This window comes from Monopterus albus, unplaced genomic scaffold (assembly GCF_001952655.1).
Source record: "Monopterus albus unplaced genomic scaffold, M_albus_1.0 scaffold186.1, whole genome shotgun sequence".
NCBI lineage: Eukaryota > Metazoa > Chordata > Actinopteri > Synbranchiformes > Synbranchidae > Monopterus > Monopterus albus.
Window position 1 is genome coordinate 86623 of NW_018128066.1, and position 10265 is coordinate 96887.

The following is a 10265-nucleotide window of genomic DNA, read 5'->3' on the forward strand; positions in this document are numbered from 1 at the left end:
AACAAGAAAGTCAACTGAGGAAAGCAAAGCTCTGATACTCCCAAACCAAATAAAAAATAAAGACAACAAAGCATTAGGTACTGGGTATTTAGTTGAGAAAGATAAGCTCTATATAATGACCTCAACTCTCTATATAATGACAATCAATCAATATAATGACAATCAACTTTTCAAAGAGGAGAGGAAATCAACTTTTCAAAAAGGAGAGGAAAAATGCAGACAAGCCAGGACCTGTGATGAGAAGAGGTGAGACCAAAGACACCAAGCCCACTGACCAGAAGAGAACTGTTGAGCCAAGTAGCGGGGCTCTATGACCCAGTAGGCCTAGTCACACCTGCCAAGCAGAAAGGAGCTATTATTGTCAGGAAAGTCTTTCAGGAAGCTGTGAAAGGAGGACTGGCCCAAGACACATGGGATAAGCCACTCTGAGAAGGCCTGCAGGAGGAGGCCATTAAACTGTTTGAGGAATATGCTGAGCTTACCCAGGTAAAAATCCACAGGGGTCTTACACCAGTTGATTGGCAAGGAAAACCATGGGGAATTACATTTTCAGATGGGAGTGACAAGTCATATGGAGCAGTGATGCATCTCAGGTGGGAGACACATGGAGGCACAGATGTAAAATTAGCCAAGTCCAAGGCAAAGCTAACACCACTAGACCAAAAAGGTGACGCAGTCAAGGCTGAGATTTGGAGTGCAGTTTTGCAGCCAGACTTAGGAAATACTTTGACAAGTATGGCAGCATGAGGTTGAGCAGTGGCTTCACCTAGTGGACAGTCGTACAGTGCTGGGAGCAATTCAGCAAGATAGCTATGGCCACCAGACCTTTTTCACCAACAGTGTTGGAGAGGTCCAAAAGGCTGGGCCAGTTGAAGACTGGTGAATATGCAGTCAAGTTCATTGTGGATGTGAAGCCCTTCAGCAGTTTGTCCAAGTTTGTTGGTGTCATTGTGGGTGTGGAGAGCTGCTAAGACATGGCTGGAAGTAAAGAACCAGGAAGCAAGTCAGGCAAAGAGGAAGGAAATGTCAAGGAAAAGTAAAGTAGCTGCATTAACAGCCAGAGAACATGAAGATGCTTTTAGGGACCTCTTATTAGCAGCCCAAGAGGGTGTAACATTTGCTGACACAACAGTCAATAAGTTGGTTGTGTACAGAGATGAAGACTCTGGACATCTAGTCTGTGGAGGCAGGATTCAGTTGTTCAGAAACAACAAAACTGTAGTACCCATTCTGTCTTATGAGGCCTGGATATCCCTATTGCTGGCACAAGAAGCTCACTTTGTAAATCATGAGGGAGCTGCAGGAACACTCCTGAGGATGAGAAAAAAGGCCTGGGTGATCAAAGGTCGGCGATTATCCAAAAAGGTAGTAGACAACTGTGTGAGTTGCAAAAGGCTAGAGCAAAGCAGTGTCAACAAATCATGAGTGATCTGCCCCCAGAGCGGGCTGAGCCAGCAACACTATTTGAGTTTACAGCTGTGGACTTGTTTGGACCTTATGAGGTGAAGGACGAAGTAAAGAAATGAGTGAAACTCAAAAGTCTGAGGGATTGTCTTCTGTTGCTTGGCGTCAAGGGCCATACACTCTGACGTTGTTGAAACTGCTTTGGTGTCAGCATTAGCAATGTTGTTTTTATTTATGCTTTCAGTAATGGTAGGCATAAATTTGTATCGTTTTTGAAATAATTACATTACTTAAAAAAGGATATTTGTTGCTTGCTGTCGCTTAGCTAACTGGTTCTGTACTGGAAACAAATTCCTTGTGTGTAACATACTTGGCTAATAAAGGTGATTATCCTTATTATCCTGAAAGCTTACTGAGGGGGAGGAGTTCTCTCAACAGGTCATCTAAATAAATAATTTAAAAGTATTCTTTCATATCCATATTCCTATGTTAAAACCACCATATCTACATTTTAAACAAAAAACAAAACAAAAATGTATTTGTTTTCTCTTTATAAATTTTTTTATTGCTGAATACAAGATGCTAAAACCTGCAGCAAACACTAGGTGTGGGGCCTGCAGACCTGCAGAAGATAGATGACAGATGTTCAAAGAAGAAATGTGAAAGAGCATCCTGAAGAGGTGATGTCTCCTCTGCAGGAAAGGACCCACAACTGCCAGGCTTCAACTCCAGGTGGAATAAGGAGGGGATAATTCACCGGTGTGGCTAATTGTAGGGATGCCACTGGTATGTAAACTGATTTTATGCAAAACAAAATGTTTTATTGCTGTGTTCAGCATAGTGTGCTAATTAGCTATGCGGTTGTGTCGTCTTATGTGAAGTTGCGATGTTCCTACTTTGTAGCATGTAAGTTAGCTATGTAGAGTCATTTGTACAGAGTGTATGTGATGCTGTTTTTTTATTAAATTTAAATTAAACCTGCAACATCAATGTGGGATTAGAGAGCCCATAATGTTGGTAGCAATAAGCAAGCAAGCTGTCTGGGCCCTAAGAAACATCGCTGGTGACGGATCAGCTCTTAGAAACTGGGTCATTGAGCACGGAGCTGTGGCCCCTCTGCTGAGTCTGCTGGCACTGGCTGACCTCTCTGTACTCAGTACCAGCTATCTGAGGAATGTGACGTGAACGCTGTCAAAACTCTGCCGCAACAAGAGCCCCTCCCCTCCTATGACCGTGGTCCAACAGATGTTACCCACGCTCATTCGTCTGCTATACCATGATGACCTGGGGGTGCTGTCTGATACATGTTGGGCTGTTTTATACCTGACGGATGGCACCAATGATCGCATTGAGGTCGTGGTCCAGGCAAGGATAGTTCCCCGCCTGGTGGAGCTGCTCAGCTTTCCTGAACTGACGATCTTCATCCCTGCACTGCGTGCCATTGGCAACATTGTGACTAGAACCAACGAGCAGACCCAGGTGGTGCTGGATATTGGGGCCCTGGTTGCATCCCCCCTGACATCTGCACCACAAAAAAGCCAATGTTCAGAAGGAGGCAGCTTGGATTCTGTCCAACATCACAGCCGGGAGCGACTTCCAAATCCAGGAGGTCATCAATGCAGGCCTCTGTCAAAAGAATTTTTAATGAAGCAACAAAGTCACTGGAATCTTTAAGTAATTAGTTTACTTCCTGCAAGGAGACAAGTCAGCATGAGCATACAGAGTTGTCTGAGTGAGGCAGGTTCATACAACATAATATATAGTAAACAGGTGCACCCCGATAACGACTTAGACGCTAATCATACTGGGACTGTTGGACTCAACCGTCCTGCATGTTCGTTTCTGAGGAAGAGTCAAAGTCAGAACAACCTTTAAAATATTTATTACAATATTAAGGAAAAGCAATTACAGAGTGGGTTCCAACTTATTTTGAAGCCCTATCCACTATACAGAAGTATGGTTCACAGCTTCTTCAGGAAGGAGGAACCCCTACCCTCCTGAACCCACTAATTTATACAATGTTTTTGAATATGCACATGTGGGTAGATCTGATGTCATCCGTGTCGTCCTTCATCCTTGTTCCTTGCATTCGTTCAACCTCGTTCTGACCCCTCATTGGTGTTCTTGTTGTCAGGCAGGACCTGTGAATTCTGGGAACAACATCCTGACCTTCTAAACCAGACATTACACATCCTACACATGTCTACCATTAGGCCTTGTCTGCAGTTTAGGCATCCGTCAGGTATAAAACAGCCCAACATGTATCAGACAGCACCTCTAACTTCTGCAAATGACTTATGGCTCATCTACCCTTGTGACAGGCAGCGTTGCTGTGCAACCTGGCCTTGTTCCTGTTTGTGGTTTTCCTGTCCGATTACTTACAGCCTGCACATGTTCTGTTATTATCAGCTCTAGTCTCCTGTATTCTTAAAGACCAGTGAAATGGTTAAATGAAAGGCAATTATAAAGCATCTGATACTGAAATAAACAGGTAGATATTATTTACTGATGCAGATTATAGAAGGCTAAGCATTTCCCATAATGTTGATAATATAAGGCCAAACATAAAAGAACTTTTACCCACTTCTTACAACACTTTTGCAGACAGTTTAGTCATCTCAGCAATCATAGTCTGCACTCTCTGTTTCTGCTTGGTTTTCGGTTGACCTGAGTCTCCTCACTTTGACACACAAGCATGTTAAGGGCATAGGTTAAGACATTATAAAAATCAACGGATTAAACAATCTTTTAAAGCAGTTTTGCAAATACATAACATGGCCCTATATTATTCTGTCAAAAATTTCTGTCTACAGGACACATGCTTATCCTACAGTTGACGATTGCGTCTCCCTTTATCTGGAAGTGTCTGTAGTCGAGTATATCACAGTACACAGAGTTTCACATGAAAGATAGAAAACGTCCTTCAGCCAGTTTCTCACATGGCTAGGTTCTGAAAGTTTAAAACACATTAAATAGGAAAAATCATGTCTAGTAGCAGAATTTTTACAACAGCCTCATTCCATATTTGGTTGAAGTTCTCACACAGCATGACTACAAGACCCAGAAAGAGGCTGTGTGGGCTGTGACTAACTTCACCAGCAGGGGCACTGTTCAGCACGTCGCTTCAGCGAACGAGAAGCTGAGTTTGATGATTGACAAATGTGATGGACTGGACAGGATCGAGGCTCTGCTGGCTCATGAGAATGAAATGGTCTACAATGCAGGCCTCAGCTTCATTGAAAAATACTTCTCTGGAGAGGAGGAGATGGCGCACCATGCTGACAAAGAGCCACAGTGCTGTTGATCTTAATATTCCCTTAGATCTTAGCAGTAAGGACTTCATGAGCTTCTTTACAAATAAAATCACAACTATTAGAGAAAAAATTGTTTGGACCATTCCCACAGCTCTCACAGATGTGCCATCTACTACAATGGCTTTAGAAACATCTGTAAAACCTCATTTATACTTGGACTTCTTCCCTCCCATAGATCTCTCTGAGTTGACCTCAACAATTGCTTCATCTAAGTCATAAACATTTGTCCTGGGCCCCATCCCAATCGGGCTGCTCAAAGACATCTTTCCCCTAATCAACACATCCATACTAGATCTGATTAACCTCTCTCTATTAACAAGTTATGTTCCACAGGCTTTTAAGGTTGCAGTAATTAAACCTCTAATCAAAAAGCCTACTCTTAACCCAGGTGTCCTAGCTAATTATAGACTGATATCCAATCTCTCGTTTATTTCTAAAATTCTGGAAAAAGCTGTTGCTAAGCAGTTACAGTATGCGACCACTTGCACAAGAATGATTTGTTTGAGGATTTTCAGTCAGGATTTAGAGTCCATCATAGTACAGAAACTGCATTGGTGAAAGTCACCAATGATCTTCTCCTAGCCTCGGACAAAGGACTTGTATCCATACTTGTCCTCTTAGATCTCAGTGCTGCTTTTGACACCATTGATCACAGCATCTTACTGCAGAGACTTGAACATGTTATTGGGATTAAAGGAACTGCGCTAAGTTGGTTCAAATCTTATTTATCAGAAAGATTTCAATTTGTTCATGTTAATGACGAATGTTCCACACAAACTGAAGTTAGTCACGGCGTTCCACAGGGCTCTGTGTTAGGTCCAATACTCTTCACTTTATACATGCTCCCTTTAGGCAATATTATCAGGAAGCACAACATAAATTTCCATTGCTATGCAAATGATTCTCAGTTATATTTATCTATGAAGCCAAATGAATCAGATCAGCTGGTCAAACTTCAAGCATGACTTAAAGACATAAAGGCCTGGATGACCTGCAACTTCTTACTTCTAAACGCTGACAAAACTGAAGTTATTGTGCTTGGGCCTGGAAACCTTAGAAATCTGCTGTCTAATCATATAGTTACTTTAGATGACATAGCTCTTGCCTCCAGTACTACTGTGAGGAACCTTGGAGTCATCTTTGATCAGAATATGTCCTTTAAATCACACAAAATCCAAGTCTCTAGATCTGCCTTCTTTCACCTGCGCAATATTGCAAAAATCAGGAGCATCCTGTCTCAAAGTGATGCTGAAAAACTGGTCCATGCATTTGTTACTTCCAGGCTGGACTACTGTAACTCTTTACTATCAGGATGTCCCAATAATTCCCTAAAAAGCCTCCAGTTAATCCAAAAGGCTGCAGCCAGAGTACTGACAGGAACTAGCAAGAGAGATCATATCTCTCCCATATTAGCTTCTCTCCACTGGCTCCCTGTAAAATTCAGAATAGAATTTAAAATCCTTCTCCTAACATACAAAGCCCTTAATGACAAGGCTCCATCGTATCTTAAAGACCTCGTAGAGCCTTATCATCCTAACAGAGCACTTCGCTCTCAGAGTGCAGGTTTACTTGTGGTTCCTAGATGGGGCCAAATGATGCTCTGAGTTTCTCTCCTCTCCTCTCCTCTCTCCCTATGCTTCTCTATGCCACCATTACACATCACTATCTTTGTGTCTCCTCTCTCCCATAGTGTGTCCTCTCTCTCTCCCTGTACCTTCCTGCAGGTTGCCCTGGCTCTGGAGCTCTATATCTCTGATGAGCAGTCACCGACCACATCAACCTGACCAGTATTTGATTGATTGTTGTGCCTTGTTGCTTTTCTTCTTTTGTCTCTCCTCTATCCACTCACCCCAACCGATCGAGGCAGAAGGCCGCCCACCAAGAGCCGGGGTCTGTCCCACAGAATTAGAATGGGATGCAGAGCCTTTAGCTATCAAGCTCCTCTCCTATGGAACCAACTCCCAGCCTCAGTTCAGGAAAGGCGGACACCCTCTCTACCTTTAAGATTAGATTTAAGACTTTCCTTTTTGATAAAGCTTATAGTTAGGGCTGGATCAGGTGACCCTGAGCCTTCCCTTAGTTATGCTACTATAGGCCTAGGCTGCTGTGGGGCCAAATGATGCTCTGAGTTTCTCTCCTCTCCTCTCCTCTCTCCCTATGCTTCTCTATGCCACCATTACACATCACTATCTTTGTGTCTCCTCTCTCCCATAGTGTGTCCTCTCTCTCTCCCTGTACCTTCCTGCAGGTTGCCCTGGCCCTGGAGCTCTATGTTTCTGATGAGCAGTCACCGGCCACATCCACCTGCCATCTTGTTGCTTTTCTTTTCTTTTGTCTCTCCTCTATCCACTCATCCCAACCAGTCGAGGCAGAAGGCCGCCCACCAAGAGCCGGGCTCTGCTGAAGGTTTCTTCTGTTAAAGGGAGTTTTTCCTCCCCACTGTCACCAAGTGCTTGCTCAAGGAGGATTTGTTGGTTTTTCCCTCTGTAATAATATTGATAACAGTAAGGTCTAGACCAGGGGTGCCCACACTTTTTCGCCTTGTGAGATACTTTTCAAATGACCAAGTTAAAATGATCGACCTACACGTGCGCACGCGCACACACACAAAATACATGTATGAATGAGTGTCGTTTTTATTAACGGTCTGAAAGTGCCACTCCACATTTCCCTTCTTCGGAATAGTGATGGTAGAATGGTAGATCAAGCAAACGCACTTCGAATATAATGTCGCAAAAAAAGCCCTCCTCCCATTCCGCATGGAATATTTTACTTACGTTTTGGTTTCTTACTTGATTCGGCTCCCCCACTCATTTTAATTCGAAGGCTGACAAGGTAGTTCACTCACTGGAGTTTTGCAGTAGCTCGTGCTGTTGACTGTGCATGCTTGGTGACTCGTGTGTCAGAAAAGACAAGATCTCAGACTGGCTGCCCTGCATGTCAATCAAATAGCAAATGCCATAGGGAGGTTGGATGATAGGCTATACATGAATGATTGTCACTTTCTGCTTTTCCCGTTTAGGGGTCACCACAGCGAATCGTCACACTGACCATTCGCATGTTAGCATTTGGCACGTGTTTTACGCCGGATACATCTAATTTATTTTTGAATGGCACGCGATCTACCAACACTACGTTTGCGATCTACCGGTCGATCGCGATCAACGTATTGGGCACCCCTGGTCTAGACCTTACTTTGTAAAGTGTCTTGAGATGACTTTTGTTGTGATTTGGCGCTATTCAAATAAATTGATTTGATTTGATCCCTTTAGGTCCTTTTATATCATTGTTCTGTGTTGTTGTTTTATTTTTTTATGAGCCCCCTGCCCTAATTTAACAATTCTATTGTGATTTTTAGGATGTTTTTTGCCTTTCTGTATTGATTTTACCTCTGTAAAGCACTTTGTAACATGTTTTAAAAGGTGCTATATAACTAAAGATGGGTTTCATTGCTTTGCTCATATTCCTCCTGTTCATCTTTTCTCTTGTCACAGCTCTGCTCGATGCCCTGATCTTTGTTGTTTTCACCCACTTAAAGCTGATAATGAAATGTATGCACTGGGCGAAGCAGGCGATTAATCAGAGCAGATGTGAATCTAGGTGAGTGCCAGAGCAAGTCTCTGGAGCGTAGCGGCCTGACGGCTCAAACTCCACACTGATTTTAGTAGGGAAGCCTTGCCTCTCACCCCATGGCTGTCATTGTCAGCGTATGTGCCAGCCAGCCTTATTACAATTAATTAGCCGGTGCCGACATGTCCTCACACTTCAGAAGCGATCATGTCTCATCTCAGCCAACAAAAAGGCTGCTGGTGGGCTGTTGTCATGTTTGCTGGTCTGATAAATCTGGGATGACAATTTACTAGCACAGCATAGTGCTTGCATCTTTAAGAAAATATCACAGAAATGTTCCTGTTCCTTTTTGATGTTTTACTTTGAAAAGTAGTTGTTGGTAGATTGGTACAATTTGTTCACAATCCTTATTATAAATTTTACTGACTTTAGTGATATTTTCTGTCTCATATCCTACCCTCATAATATTTGTATTATGCTATTACAATTATATCTTGCATATAAATAATAGTGATAAACTTTATTTAAACAGCACCTTTCAAAATAGAATTAGAAAGTAGTTTACATGGGTCCGTCAAATGAATGAACACTGCAAACAAATGAGATCAGAGGCAGAGTACAGAAAACTAAACAGACTAAAATACCTAAGAATAAAATAAGATTAAAAGCCAAATTGAACTAACATAACAAAGAAGAAGCATTTTAAAATGATTGATGAGTTATAAGCTTCTGTTTTTCTACGAAGCCTCTTCCGGCTCTTTTAAACCAGGAACTTACAATAAGACGAAGCAGACCACTTTAGATTTTATAAAAAATAACCATACTGGTTTATTCAGAGGATCACAGGTAAAATTAACATCACATGTCCAGATCTCTCCCACCACCAACCCGCGCGCAGGCAGCTTGGCAGATGAAAGACCCTGGACCATGAAACCTATATAATTTTAATCATTCTGGGCTAACCCCATACTACGCAGGGCGTCAAACCGTGACGTCACCTGATATGCCAGCACCTTGGCCTACATGCAGTTTGCAAGCACATGAAATTAAACTGAGCAGTTAACAGCCTGAGCTAGACATCCTGTCTCCACTAAACATTTCTAGACACCAAATCTCTGAATATCTATCTAACTAAGAAATAACCTAACAAGTGATTAAAAATGTTGCTGCCTCTGCAGTGTACTCAGTAGGTAGGTAGCTGGTTTTGTTCTTGTCATACTTAGAGTCAGTCCATCCATTATCTATATTGCTTGTTCTAAAAAGGGTGGTGGTGGTGGGGGGGGGTTGCTCTATTCTGCAACCACTCACATTTACAGTCAATTTAGAGTTGCCAGTCAACTTAGCCTGCATGTCTATGACCTGTGGGAGGAAGCTGGAACCTACGCAGGCCCAGGGAGAACATGCAAACTCAACACAGAAAGGCCCCCGTCGGCCATGAGGTTCAAACACAGGATCATCCCTGCTGTGAGGTGACAGTGCGAACCACTACTGCCTGTATATCTCAAAATTCAAGTATTTTTTTTAGATGTTATATATTATGACTCCATTCTTCCAAAATGTGTTTTAAACAAGCCTTCCTCATAAGGGGGGCATGGTTAAAACTGTTAAGTCTTTTAATGCTAGATGGAATATTCTCATTCTGGTGGTGAGCTGGATCCGATGGCGGGGGAGGAAGCTGGACAGACTCGGCAGACCCAAACGTATTGTGAGGGTCTGTTGGGAACGTTTAGCAGAATCCCCTGTCAGAGAGATCTTCAACTCCTCCTGAGCTTTGACCAGATCCCGGGGGAGGTTGGAGATATTGAGTCCGAGTGGACCATATTCTCCACCTCCATTGCTGATGCGGTCGTTCGGAGCTGTGGCCGTAAGGTCTCCGGTGCCTGTCGTGGTGGCAACCCCCAAACCCGGTGGAGGACACCGGACGTAAGGGCTGCCGTCAAGCTGAAGAAGGAGTCCTTTCGAGGCTTGTTGGCTCGT

The 10265-nt window shown here is 43.0% G+C and overlaps 1 pseudogene; it reads left to right on the top strand.

Annotated features, from left to right (window-relative positions):
• Nucleotides 1-1976: 1976 nt before the first annotated feature.
• Nucleotides 1977-3049, top strand: LOC109969913 (importin subunit alpha-1 pseudogene; annotated as a pseudogene).
• The last annotated feature ends 7216 nt before the right edge of the window (nucleotides 3050-10265 follow it).